The sequence below is a fragment of the Hemiscyllium ocellatum genome, chromosome 16 (assembly GCF_020745735.1).
Source record: "Hemiscyllium ocellatum isolate sHemOce1 chromosome 16, sHemOce1.pat.X.cur, whole genome shotgun sequence".
NCBI classification, from domain to species: Eukaryota; Metazoa; Chordata; class Chondrichthyes; order Orectolobiformes; family Hemiscylliidae; genus Hemiscyllium; species Hemiscyllium ocellatum.
The window spans coordinates 74196233-74211729 of NC_083416.1; positions in this window are offsets into that span (position 1 = coordinate 74196233).

Sequence of the window (15497 nt, forward strand, 5' to 3'; positions counted from 1 at the left end):
AGCCTGGTGTGTGTGTGTGTGTGTGTGGGGGGGGTGAAGTCTGGTGTATGGGGAGCTTAGACACACATCTTTCACCGGGAAGTGATGAGGAATGGGACCTCTGACTAAGCTCAGTACAACAAGGAACTAAACACTGCTGCTCCATCACTGCTCATCTGTTGAGTGTAAACTGACAGACTGGTGACTGCTAACAAACTCTTCCCTAGCACCAGTCAGCGAGCCCACTGTGTTGTTCAATCTCAATCTGTGAAAACTTACATTGAGATGACATGGATTCATAGAGTTGTATAGCCATCTTTGCAATATTATAACAGCATTGCAACTGGATAAGCAAGAGCTGAGGCACTTAGGCCTGAGAATAACAGCGGATTAGAGAGACCTTGGTTTGCATGCCCACCAGTCCCTGAAGGTGGCGGGACAGGTAGGGAGAGTAGTTAAGAAGCCATGTGAGATACCTGCTTTCAATAGCCTAGGCACTGAGATTAAAAACAGAGAGGTAATGCTGAAACTGTATAATTGTGTGCAGTTTTGGAATCCACATTATAGGAGAGATGTGATTACTCTGGAGAAGGTGCAGAGGAGATTTACCAGAGTGTTACCTGGCCTTGAGAGGTTTAGTTACAAAGAGAGATTGGACAGATTGGGGTTGCCTTCCTTGGAGAAGAGGGAACAGAGGGGGGGGGGGGGACATGATTGCATTTTTAAAATTGAGGAGCATAGGAAGGGCAGACAGGAAGAAATCTTTCCCCTTAATGGAGAGATCATTGATTAAGGGCAGAAGATTTACAGAGAATGTGAACAATTATTTTTCACTGAGAGGGTGGTGTGATTCTGGAACTTACTGCCTGTAAGGGTGGGAGAGGAGAAAAACTTTCATTACATTTAAGAAGTGTTTTAGATGTGTGTTTGTGGTGACAAGATATATGGGGTTAGCATTGCTGCCTCACAGCGTCAGGGATCCGGGTTCGATTCCATGCTCGGGTGACCGTCCATATGGCGTTTGCACATTCTCCCCATGTCTGCATGGGTTTCCTCTGGGTGCTCTGGCTTCCTCCCACAGTCCAAAGATGTGCAGGTGAGGTGAGTTGGCTATGCTAAATTGCCCATAGTGTCCAGGAATGTGTAGGTTGGGTGCATTAGTCAGGGGTAAATATTGAGAAATGTGTTTGGGTAGAATACTCTGGACGGTCAGTGTGAACTTGTTGGGCCAAAGGGCCTGTTTCCACACTGGGGATTCTATGAAGGCTGTGAGCCAAGGGCTGAACAATGGGATTAGAATAATTAGGTGGTGGTTTTTGGTCATACACAATCAATAGACCAAAGGGGCCTTCTGTGGTGCAGACCTCTATGTCACTGTCATTTTACAAGTACATGGACAGCAAGATCCCAGTATTGTCAACAATGGGTCAGTTACCTAGTGTTTTGTGGTTGAGGGATAAATATTGGCTAACATAGAGAAAACCCTGGTTTTCCCTCCACTACTGAGGCAGGGTCTTTTCCATTCTCCTGAGAGGACCAAGCCATGATTTAGTGTCTTAACTGAAAGATTCTGAGTATAGCTTTATCTTAGTACTGTCTCTCCAGAATGCTGCACAGATACATAGACACACACACACACACACACACACACACACACTCTATCTACTCTCTGACACTGCAGCTTTCCCTCAGTACTGATCCTCTGACACACTTTTACCCCTTGATTAGTGTGGCTCTCCTTCAATGTCTTCCTGTCAACAATACAGCATTCTCTCTATACTGTCCCACCAACTGCACAGCATTCCCTCTTTACTGACCCACTGACAATGCAGCACCTCCACTGTACCCACTCTCTGACAGTGCTGAATTCCTTCCATACTGACCCCCTGACAGAGCAGCATTCCTTCAGTACTGTACTGGAATTCCAGTCCAGATTTTGTACTCATCTCTGGAAGGGCCCTGAATCCGAAAATATCTGACTTGGAATTCAGGGAGGGAGAGTGCAGTACCCAATGAGTAAAGCTAACATTGAGTTTCCTGTGTTATGGCTACTGCCTGCACCAACAGCCCGACTGCAGGAGAGGAGGCACAGAAATCTGGACTGGATTTACTTCCTGAAGGCTTTAGGCTGACGTGGGAAATGAAGTGTATACACCTCTGAAGCCAGCATTGCGACTGTCAGCTGCAACACTCTCCAAAGCAATTCTGGACTATAAACAAGACAGGGCTGTGCATTGCAAAATGCAGAGTGAAACAATTGCAATTATTTGGACACTAAAATGTGCATTTTTAAATAAGTTCTGTCAATTAATTTCTGTGTTAGGAATTATTTTATTTCTGTCATCACAGTTTGTATGCTACACTAATTATCTAAACCAATTATTTAAGAAGCAGACAACTGGATTGGTGAGGTCAGATATCACTTAATCCATAAAATATAAACCTCTGGGAATAAAATGCAATAAACAGATTGCCACAACCTGAGAGTCTCTATCAGCTGCTCCTCCTTCTTCCCATAGCAATGTGAACAGCCTGACTCAGTACAGGCAGAGTCAACAGTTTACAAACATATAGTAAATCAGACAGCATCTGTGTAGGCAGTAGGAGAGATCAGGTTTCATCTGAACTGAAAACTGAATGATAAATAAATACAGGGGAGACTGCATTGTAAGGAGTACATGCAAAGAATATCTTTTTCCCATTCTCATGCACAGATCTGAGTGATCCATCATTATTCCCAATGACCATCTCGAAATGATGCATCATTATTCCCATTCCCACTCACACCTCTGAGTGACCTGTCAATATTCTCATTCCCATTCTCAGATTCCAATGGCCCACCAGTATCTCTATTTCTATCCTCCTATCCCACTGACCAGTGACTATTCCCATTCTCAATTCTCAGTGATCCATTATTATACTCAATCCTATTTCCACTCTGTCTGAGGCCAAACGGATGGAGTGTTTCTCTCCTGGGAATCCTGCAATGACCTGTTGTGAATATAGACATCATTTGGGTTCTCTCACCGGCTGTAAGGTTTTATGACTTGGGAAATGGAAGGTGATGTAAAATCATCAAGTCAACTGCAACCTTAATCTCTGCAAGGCTTATACTTAATTGTCTCTGTGGCTCAGTGGTTAGCACTGCTGCCTCACAGCGCCCGGGTCCCAGGTTTGATTCCAGCCTTGGGTGACTGTGTAGAGTTTGAACATTCTCCCCGTGTCTGCGTGGCTTTCCTCCGGGTGCTCTGGTTTCCTCCCACACTCCAAAGATGTGCAGGCTAGGTGAATTGGCCAAGCTAAATTATCCATAATGTTAGATGTATTAGTCAGAGGGAAATGGATCTGGGTGGGTTACTCTTCAGAGGGTCAGTGTGGGCTTGTTGGGCCAAAGGGCCTGTTTCCACACTGTAGGGAATCTAATCTAATCTTTATTTTGCTAAGAGGAACATTTTTAGCCAATGATCAGAAGTTGATATGATGATGTTAATTGTATAATATAAAGTATGTAGGTGTGTTATTTGCTTTGTGCACCTGTGTGTCCGGGTATATATGTTTGAATTTGTTTTTGTACATGTTCGTTAGGTGAAAGTGTGCATGAGGAGACGTGGGAGCATATGTGCACATTGTTAAGATCTTTCCAAATTGCTGTATATATGAAGCATTTTTAAAATTTATTTTGTGTAACAAACTTGGATCAGTTTGTTGAGAGGACAGTGGCAGTACTGTGTAAATTAGTCCCAGAGCTCCACAGGGTTGCACTCTCATTAAAAAAGGCCAATTTGTGGTGGGTTCAACCTGAAGAAGGGCTCATGCCCGAAACGTTGATTCTCCTGCTCTTTGGATGCTGCCTGACCTGCTGCGCTTTTCCAGTAACACATTTTCAGCTCTGATCTCCAGCATCTGGAGTCCTCACTTTCTCCTCAACCTGAGGGTCACCATGCCTCAGGCAAGGGGTGAGGTTGAGAAGGCAGGACTTTCATGGTAACCTCAGCCGGTGCATAGGTTGAACCCATGCTATTGGTTTCACTCTGTGTCACAATCGAACTATCCAGCCGACTGAGTTAACTGAACCCCTGCCATCTCAGTCAACAAAGTAAAACATAAACTTATGATGTGTTAAGCTAGGTTTCACTCTGGGGTCTGGCTTGTCCAGTGTTACCATCAGCTGGAGGCATAAGTGCATGTACACGTGTGTGTATTTGTCTGTGTGCACACACACGTGTCAGCGTTTACATAATAATGCCAGAGTCAACAGATGAGGGACACAGAATGTAAGATTTAACAAACGCTAATTGTACACGTTCAACATGAAATCTGATTCTTTTCAATGATAAATGGAGGGAAGGTGGTGAGAGGCAGGGCCTGGGAAGAGCTTCGCATTATTAAAAACTTTCCTTACCCACGGGGATTTTCCATGTAATAGAATTCTTTTCATTTCCTTTAATTTTTTTGTGTCAAGTCATATGGGGAAACAAAAATCTTTGTTTATATATGGAACAGTTTTCGGTGTCCCCAGGAGAAGGGAGGATAATATTTGAATATGTCTGCCTACACTGAAACATTTCCATTCTCACTCTGTCTCGGTCCTGACCTAGTGTCAATATCATTAGTTGCAGACATCAGACTCATTGGGAACAAAGTTGGTTGGGTTAAGGACCCCTGTCCAAAAGCACCCTCCTGGGTGAGTGGGAAAAGTTCCATTGTCTATATTTTGAATAAGAGAAGGGAGGTTTCTCCTCAGTGTTTTAGGACAATACTATTGTCTGTGCCCACCTCACAAAAACAGATTATCTCCCTATCACAGTGTGGTTATGGGATCTTGCTGTGCCCAGCCTGGCAGCATTCCATAGATTACTACACTTCATGACATGCCTACACTGCATGGAATACTTCTGTTGCTCAAAACGTCCCTGGAGTATTGGGCAGCAGTTCATCTCTCTATCACAGGAAGATCATCCCAGCATGTGACTCAAAACTGGTCGGGTGAAATGAAGTCATTGATTTGCTGTTCCCACCCCTTTTTGCCCGATGCAGTCAGCAGCACGTGTTACATGTACAAAGGCTGAGCCCTGTAAGATTATGCTTCAATGTTCAATTGCCTTTCAGATGAGACATTAAAGCAAATTACTGTTACACCTTCTCAGGCAGACGTAAATGACCTCCTGGCCAGTACTTTGAAAAAGAGTGATGTCTTGGACCAGCATTTATCTTTCAATCCACATTGTTAAAAAAAAATCATCTTTTATCTTATGGTGACCCTCAGGTTAAACTCACCACAAGTTTTCTTTCTAGAATGAGAGAACAACCCTTTGGTCTCCTGAGACTAATCACTGAACCTATCTACTCGTGTGTTCCCTAACCAAAATAATCCAAGTTTAAATGCTGCATATACACAAAAAGATTATCTGGTTCTACTTGCATTCTCCTAAACCCATCTATTAACAATGGAGCCTGTGTAAATTTCGGAATTCCAAAACCAATGCCTAAACATTCATTTGACTGGGAGAAATGCCTAAACTTCCAACACAGTAAGAGACAATGGTTTAGTGGTTTTTATCATTGGATTAGTAATCCAGGAACCCAGGTAGTGTTCAGGGGACTCCGAGTTCAATTTCCACCTTAGTAGCCAAGCTGTTGCAGTACAACTGCAACACTAACATCACTGACAATAATGTAAATTACCCAGGTTCCTGATGAAGAGCTTATGGTCGAAACATTGACTCTCCTGCTCCTTGGATGCTGCCTGACCAGCTGTGCTTTTCCAGCACCACACTTTTCGACTCTGATCTCCAGCATCTGCAGTCCTCACTTTCTCCTAGTTGATAATTACCCAGGGGCTGAATGTCCTGTACACAGAACGCAGGACATAAACAAGTGGACCAATTACTGTCCAATCAGACTACTCTCCATCATCGGTTCAGTGATGGAAGGTCTTAACAAGAGTGTTATCAGGCAGCAGTTGCTTAGCAATAACCTGTTCACTGATGCTCAGTTTAGATTGCTCAAGCACCTGACCCCCTTACAGCCTTGGTTCAAAATGGAAAAAAGGGAAGAAGTGAGAGTGAGTGCCCTTTGACTGAGTATGGCATCAACCAGACTCAAGCAAAACGGGAGTCAATGGGAACTGGGGGCAAGGGCTCTGCTGGTTGGAGTAATAAGGGAAGATGGTTATGATCATTGAATATCAGCCATCTCAGCTCCAGGCCATCTCTGCAGGAGTTCCCCAGCATGGCCTCCTAGGTCCAACCATCATCAACTGCTTCATCATGGGACGGTACGGTGGCTCAGTGGTTAACAGTACTATCTCACAGCGCCAGGGACCTAAGTTTGATTCCAGTCTCGGGCAACTGTCTGTGTGGAGTTTGCACGTTCTCCCTGTGTCTGCATGGGTTTCCTCCAGGTGCTTTGGTTTCCTCCCACAGTCCAAAGATGTGCAGGTCAGGTGAATTGGCCATGTTAACTTGCCTATAGTGTTAGGTGCATTAGTCAGAGGAAATGAGTCTGGGTGGGTTACTCTGCAGAGGGTTGGTGTGGACTTGTTGGGCTGAAGGGCCTGTTTCCCCACTGTAGGGAATCTAATCTAATCATTGACCATCCCTCCATTACAAGGTCAGAAATGGGATGTTCCCTAACGATTGGATAATGTTCAGCACCATTTGAGACTCCTCAGTTGCTGAAACAGTCTATGTCAAAATGCAGCAAAACCTGTAAAATATCCAACTTTAGGCTGACAAGTGGCAAGTAATATTTGCACGAGGCAATGGCCAACTCCAACACGAGAGAATCTAATCTGAGCTTTTTGACAGTCAGTTACATTGCACTCACCCAGGCAGTCAATATCAAACTTCTGGGGATGAGCATTGACCAGAGAGTGAACTGGTTTACCCATACAAATACTGTGTGACAAGAAGTCAGAAAATAGAAATTCTACAGTTGAGTAACTCAACTCCTGTGGCCCTGATGCATTCCCACCATCTGCAGGGAACAAGTTAGGAGTGTGAAGGATTACTTTCCCTGAATAGGTATAGCACACTTTCAGAAGTTCAACACCATGTAAAAGTTCCTGTTTGATTGGCACCCCATTTTCAACAGTCGACCCTCTCCCCACTGATGCACAGTGGAAGCAGTGTGTACCATCTACAAGATGTACTACAGTAACACATCAAGGCTCCCTCAACAACACCTTCCAAACCCATGGCATCTACCACCTGGAAGGACAAAGGCAGCAGATGCATGGGAACTCCACAACCCACATGTTTCCCTCTGACTGCACGTGATCAGATTAGATTCCCTACAGTGTGGAAACAGGACCTTCAGCCCAACCAGTCCACACCGACCCTCCGAAGAGTAACCCACTCAGACCCATTTCTCTCTGACTAATGCACCTAACACTATGGGCAATTTAACATGGCCAATTCACCTGACCTGCACATCTTTGGATTGTGGGAGGAAACCGGAGCACCCAGAGGAAACCCACGCAGACATGGAGAGAATGTGCAAACTCCACACAGACAGTCTCCTGAGGCTGGAATTGAACCTGAGACCCTGGTGCTGTGAGGTAGCAGTACTAACCACTGAGTCACCCTGCTTCATCCTGACTTGGAAATATATCATCGTTCCTTGACAGTTGCTGTGTCAAAATTCTTGAACTCTCTTCCTAACAGCCCAGTGGGTATATCTACAACACATGGACTGCAGTGGTTTGAGAAGGTGGCTCATTATGATCTTCACCAAGGCAAATCAGGGTGGGCATTGAAGCAACACTAACATCCCATGAACGACTAATGGAAATGTGCACCACCTGCTGTATGGGTAAGCACTCCAGTGAACCATCCCTCATACAGTCACTGAGATTTTGCAAAGACAACTCGGGGTTTACCATAAGCTTTGGTGTCATTCCCCAGGTGGGGCAGCCCCAAATATACGGTGTGAAACCTGCATCTCCCTCCAACACCTAGGTGCACTGGCCATGGAAAATGTAGGGTTATAGATTAAGGGGATGGGTCTGGGAGGGATACTCTTCAGAAGGTCGGGGTGGACTTGTTGGGCCAAATGGCTGATTTCCACACTGCAGGTATTCTATGGTTCTATGGTAAAAACAATGACTGCAGATGCTGGAAACCAGATTTTGGATTAGTGGTGCTGGAAGAGCACAGCAGTGCAGGCAGACCTGCTGTGCTCTTCCAGCACCACTAATCCAAAATATGGTTCTATGGCCCTAGGGATCATTTCAAATCAAGCAGCTGCAATTTCTCCTCCAACTTGGCGAGGCTCAGTTTAAGAAAACACCCTCAGGGTGCTGGATGCTCTCACCACACCCTTCTCACAAAGATGTTTCCCTGAATGTGTCAGCTGTGACTCACCTGGTAGTTTACTTGTCTCTGAATCTCCATTCTCAGGCTCGAGCTAACATTCCAGTCTCGTACTGAAGGAAGAACTGCACTGACAGAGTTACATGCCTTTCAGGTGAGGTCATAAAGAAAAGCTCAATCTGTTGCTCATCAGGATAAAAAAAAGATCCCTTGGTATCAGAGTTATACAGCAAAGAAATAGACTCTTTGGTCCCACCATTCCATGCCAACCAGGTTTCCTGAACTGAACTAGTCCCATTTGTCTGTATTTGGCCCACCTCTAACTCCTTCCTATTCATGTATCTGTCCAATGTCTTTTAAATGCTGTAATTATACCTGCTTCTACCACTTCCTCTAGCAGATCATTCCGTACGTGCACCACCCTTGGTGTGAAAAAGTGTCCCCTCAGGTTCCTTTTAAATCCTTCCTCTCTCACCTTAAACCTATGCTGTCTGGTTTTGGACTCCCCTACTCTGGGGAAAAGACCTTGGTTATTCACCTTATCTATGTCCCTCATGATTTTATAAGTCTCTCTAAGGTCACCCCTTAGTCTCCGATGCTCCAGGGATAAATGTCCCTGCCTATCCAAACACTCCTTATCGCTGGTAAGCTTCCGAATATTTATTTCCCAAATAACAGCCCAAAAAAAGATTGTTTTTGTCACATTGATGCTTTTCAAATTTGCTGAGTACATATTGACTGACAGATTTCCTACATCACAACAATCACTACAGTTAGCGATGGTTGAGATTGTGGTGCTGGAAAAGCACAACAGGTCAGGCAGCATCCAAGGAGCAGAAGAATCGACATTTCGGGCATTGAGTTCCTAATGAAGGGCTTATGTCTGAAACATTGATTCTCCTGCTCCTCGGATGCTGCCTGACCGGCTGTGCTTTTCCAGCACCACACTCTTCAACTCTGATCTCCAGGATTTGCAGTTCTCACTTTCTCCTACAGTTAACAATAGTCAGTTATTGACTGTGATACACTTTGCAATGTCCCGTGACGATGGAAAGTCCTGAATGGATGCCTTTTTTTTCCAGAGCTCAGGGATGCAGAAAGAATCTGTATCTCCTTTACATGTGAAGGCATTAATTTGGCCCCATTGATCCCGCTCTACCTTCAGGTTAAGAAAACCCTTCACATCTCAGTCCTAAATGGATCACCTTGTATCCAGACATAATCAGCCTTTTTTTTTGACACCGGAGACAGGAGAAACATCCTCAGTCTGTCCAGCCATGTCAGAATGTTGTACACTTCAGTAAAATGCCCACCAGTGAATATTGGCCTAGTCAATCCAAACTCTCCTCATATGGCAAGCTCTCCTGCTCAGGAATCAGCTAACCTTGTCTGCATACCCTCACTGGCAAGTATATCCTTCCTGAGCTAAAGTGATCAAACCTGCACACATTCCTCCAGATGTGGTCTCATCTGGACCTTTTACAGCTGCAGTAAGACTTCCTTGCTACCGTTCACAAATAACTTTGCAGCAAAGGCCAAGATACCATTTGTCTGCATAACTGCTTGCTGCATCTGCACACCTGCTTTCAGAGACCGTGGCTGAAGCACATCAACATCTTAAAAGTACTCTGCCATTCTATTTTTCTTACTGAAATGGATAACTTCATATTTATCCATATTATACATTCGCCATGTATTTGGCCACTCAATCAATTTGTGTAAATTGCCTTGAAGCCTGCTTACATCCTCCACATCACTCACAATCCCACCTAGTTTTGTGTTGTCAGCAAACTTAGAAATATTACGTTTGATTCCCTTATCCAAATTGTTGAAAGGTGTTGTGAATAGCTGAGGCCCAAGCATTGATCCCTGCAGTACCCCACTCATCAGTAACTTCCATTCCATAAATTACCCATTTATTCCAGCTCCTGTTTCCTGTTGGGTCATTAATTCTCAATTTCCACCAATCCCATGTGATTTAATTTTGCATCTTATCCAGGACCTTAGTAAAAGCTTTCTGAAAATCCAATGACATTACATATCTATTTTATTAGGGGAAAGTGAGGACTGCAGATGCTGGAGATCAGAGCTGAGAAAGGTGTTGCTGGAAAAGCGCAGCAGGTCAGGCAGCATCCAAGGAGCAGGAGAATCGACATTTCGGGCATGAGCCCTTCTTCAGGATTCCTGAAGAAAGGCTCATGCCCGAAACATTGATTCTCCTGCTCCTTGGATGTATCTATTTCACTAGTCAGGTTCTCAAAAAGTCAAGTTTGTCAATCCTAATTCTCCCTTTCAAAAATCAATGTTGACTCTGTCTAATTCTGTTGATACTTTCTCTCATATTCTTTATAAGAAACTAATATTTTCTCTACTTAGATTAGATTCCCTACAGTATGGAAACAGGCCATTTGGCCCAACAAGTCCACACCAACATTCCAAAGAGTAACCCACCCAGATTCATTCTCCTACATTTACCTCGAACTAATGCATCTAACACTACGGGCAATTTAGCATGGCCATTCCACCTGACCTGCACATCTTTGGACTGTGGGAGGAAACCAGAGCACCCAGAAGAAACCCACACAGACACGGGGAGAATGTGCAAACTCCACACAGACAGTCACCCGAGGCTGGAATCGAACCTGGGTCCCTGGCACTATGAAGCAGCAGGGCTAGCCAACGTGCCACCCTATTGTTGATGTGAGGCAAATCAATCTGTAATCCCCTACTTTCTCCCTCTCTCCTTTTTCTAAAGAATGTGTTCACATTTGCCACCCTCCAATTTTCTGGGACCATGCTCAATTTTCTTGGATATTTTAAATGTTTTTAACCACCTCTTCAAATATCTCCCCTAGGACAGCCACTGAGCTGACCAGTGGTTTTCTGCTTTCTCTCTCTCTCAGTCTCTCCATTTTTGAGTCAAGCAGACACGTGTGATATTTTCCAATCTAATAGAACCTTCCTCAACACCAGGGAAATTTGAAAATTTAGAAACAATGGACCAAGGATCTCCCAGGTCACTTATTTGTATTTCTCACTCAAGTGTCCCAAATTGTCTCCCATTCTTCATTGCTCCCTTTCAATTAATCACACTGCTCTCTCGCCAGCACTTAATCTCTGCCCTTCTCTCACACTGATCAGAACTTTGGATCCAGTCCTTCAGAGTTCCCTACGCGCCCTCATCCCCGATCTTCTCGTGTAGGCGACTTCTACTGCCTTTCAAAGATACACAAAGCCAACACACCGGGGTGTCCCATTGTGTTGGACAATGGGACCCTATGTGAGAATCTCTCCGGCTATGTGGAAGACATCTTGAAACCTATTGTACAGGGGATCCTCAGCTTCTGTCGCGACACTACGGATTTCTTACAGAAACTCAGCACCCACGGACTGGTCAAACCGGGAACATTTCCGCACTCTACACCAGCATCCCCCATAATGATGGCATTGCGGCAACAGCCTCAGTACTCAACAACAACAACTGCCAATCTCCAAACACCATCCTACAACTCATCCACTTTATCCTCGATCATAATGTCATCACCTTTGACAACTAGTTCTTCATCCAGACACATGGAACAGCCATGGGGACCAAATTTTCACCCAATATGCCAATATTTTTATGCACATGTTCGAAAAAGACGTCTTCTCTATGCAGGATTTCCAACCAACATTATACACCAGGTACATTGATGACATTTTCTTCCTCTGGACCCATGGCGAGGAGTCACTGATAAAACTACACAGTGACATCAACAAGTTTCATCCCACCATCAAACTCACCATGGACTACTCTCGACTGTCTGTCTCATTCTTGGACTCCATCAAGGACGGACACCTCAGCACCACACTCTACCACAAACCCACAGACAACCCCACAATGCTACACTCCTCCAGCTTCCACCCAAAACATATTAGAACAGCCATCCCTATGCGTACACCGGATCTGCTCAGATGAGGAGGAACGTGACGGACACCTGGAAGTACTCAGGGATGCCCTCACAAGAATGGCGTACGATGCCCAACTCATCGACCGCCAGTTCCGATGTGCCACAGCAAGGAACCGTAATGACCTCCTCAGGAGACAGACACTTGCTGCAACCCACAGGGTACCCTTCGTTGTTCAGTACTTCCCAGGAGCTGACAAACTACGCCATGTTCTTCATGACCTGCAACACATTATCAATGAGGATGAGCACCTCACCAAGACCTTCCCCACACCTCCACTACTTGCCTTTAAACAACCACCAAACCTCAAACAGATCGTTGTTCATAGCAAACTGCCCGGCTCTCAGGACAACTCCATACAACCCTGTCACGGTGGATGCTGCAAGACATGTCAGATTATGGACATAGATACCACTATTATGCGTGGGAACACCTCCCACTTTGTACATGGCAGGTACTCATGTGACTCAGCTAACATTGTCTATCTTGTAGGTTGCAGGTAAGGATGCCCGGAGGCATGGTACATTGGGGAAACCGAGCAAAGGCTACGACAACAGATGAATGGGCACCGCACAACAATCAACAGACAGGAAGGTTCCCTCCCAGTTGGGGAACACTTCAGTGGTCCAGGACATTCAACCTTGGATCTTCAGGTGACCATCCTACAAGGTGGACTTCGGGACAGGCAGCAGAGAAAAGTGGCTGAGCAGAGGCTGATAGCTAAGTTCGGTACCCATTGGGAGGGACTCAACTGGGACCTTGGGTTCATGTCACACTACAGGTGACCACCATTGTACTATACACACACTCTCACACACACACAGGCACTCCTGTACACACATACACATGGACACACATATACGCAGACGCGCACACAGACACCCACACACACCCTTACAGACACACACATTCCCATACTCACACCCTCACAGACTTAAGACACTCTGCACTCACTACACTTACACACATACACTTTCTCATACTCAACCCAGACAGACACACACACACAGACAAAGACTGGCATGTACACATATATTTTGTGGGGTGAATTTGTATTGCAGAGTTACATTGTACTTTGCTCAAAGACTGCATGAATTTATGTAAAACTCCTTATTTCACTTTTTAGATTCAAATCAATCTAAACATCATGGCATAGACAGAGAACACAGGGGGGCAACACCTTCAACATATTGTCTAACTATCACGATTGTTAACAGCTAACCCGAGAATGCAACTTTTTAAAAAAAGGTTTTGTGATTTACACATGAAAGAAGTGAAACAGTCATGGTATTCTAACAGATGAAAGGCTTAACAGACAATTACATTTTCAATGTATAATTCCAGTTCCATCACACTGTAAATTTTTGCTATAAATTCTGTGTGTTAGGACTGAGTCCTCCACTACCACCTGATGAAGGAGCGTGACTCCGAAAGCTAGTGCTTCCAATTAAATTTGTTGGACTATAACCTGGGTGTACAAAGTTAAAAATCACACAACACCCCAGTCCAACATCGGCATCTCCAAATCCTTCTCTCTTTCAATCACCTTTCCTCCTGATGCCTGTCCCCCCAGTCTGGCTCCCTGGGAATGATCTCAGGTTTAAACAATGCAATGAAAGTTAGACTTATCCTTAACTGAAACTGCAGAGAATGAGAAGCATTTGGGGAATGTAGCAGTTTGCTGACCAGCTTTACAAGGATTCATTCATCAGGTTAAACAAGCAGCTGATTGCACCAACCGAGCTTTTATTTCCTGATGCTGTTGAAATTTTAGTGGTAACCTGATGAAGGTAAAGGATATGATGGAGCCGGGAAACTATTTCCTCTTGTTGGGAAAGTCCTGACAAGAGGGCATAATCTTAATCAGAGATGATATCATCACAAAGGTGTTAGTAGCAATCTGGAATTCTCTGAAGAACAGATCCCAAGTCAGAGGATGATGACTGAATCCTTAACTTGATAATGTCTTTATTGTAACATTAGGTATGACAGCCTTCTCCCCCCAACACAGCAGTCTCTTCTGGTCAATTATCTATGATGTTTTTAAATCTGGAGCAGGTCAGACGTGAACATAGGCTTCTTGGCTCAGGGGTAGAGATACTCCCACGACACTACAGGTGCCAGTCCACATACATATTCTCACTCAACCAGCCTTGCATGAAATGATGCATGTCTGGGACAAGCGGGACCTATAAGACCATAAGGAGTGGAAGTAAGGCCATTTGGCCCATCGAGTCCACTCCACCATGTAATCATGGCTGATGGACATTTCAACTCCACTTATCCACACTCTCCCCGTAGCCCTTAATTCCTTGCGAGATCAAGAATTTATCAATCTCTGCCTTGACGATATTAAGTGTCCCGCCCTCCACTGCACTCTGTCCCATTGAATTCCACAGACCCACCACTCTCTGGCTGAAGGAATGTCTCCTCATTTCCATTCTAAATTGACCCCCTTTAATTCTAAGGCTGTGCGGACGGGTCCTAGAATCCCCACTGAACGGAAATGACTTCCCTGGTCCACCCTTTCTAAGCCAGGCATTATCTTGTAAGTTTCTATTAAATCTCCCCTCAACCTTCTAAACTCTAATGAATACAATCCCAGGATCCTCAGCCATTCATCATATGTTAGGCCTACCATTCCAGGGATCATCTGTGTGAATCTCCGCTGGACACACTCCTGTGCTAGTATGTCCTTCCTGAGGTGTGGGGACCCAAAATTGGACACAGTATTCTAAATGGGGCCGAACTAGAGCTTTATAATGTCTCAGAAGCACATCGCTGCTTTTATATTCCAACCCTCGAGATAAATGACAACATTACACTCACTTTCTTAATCACAGACTCAACTTGCAAGTTAACCTTTGGAGAACCCTGGAGTAACACTCCCAGATCCCTTTGCACTTCAGCTTTATGAATTTTCTCACCGTTTAGAAAATAATCCATGCCTGGATTCTTTTTTCCCCAAAGTGCAAGACCTCGCATTTGCTCACGCTGAATTTCATCAGCCATTTCCGGGACCACTCTCCCAAACTGTCTAAATCTTTCTGCAGCCTCCCCACTTCCTCAGTACTACCTGCCTGTCCTCCTAACTTCGTATCATCGGCAAACTTCACCAGAATGCCCCCAGTCCCTTCATCCAGATCATTAATATATAATGCGAACAGCTGTGGCCCCAACACTGAACCCTGCGGGACACCGCTCGTCACCGGCTGCCATTCCGAAAAAGAACCTTTTATCCCAACGCTCTGCCTT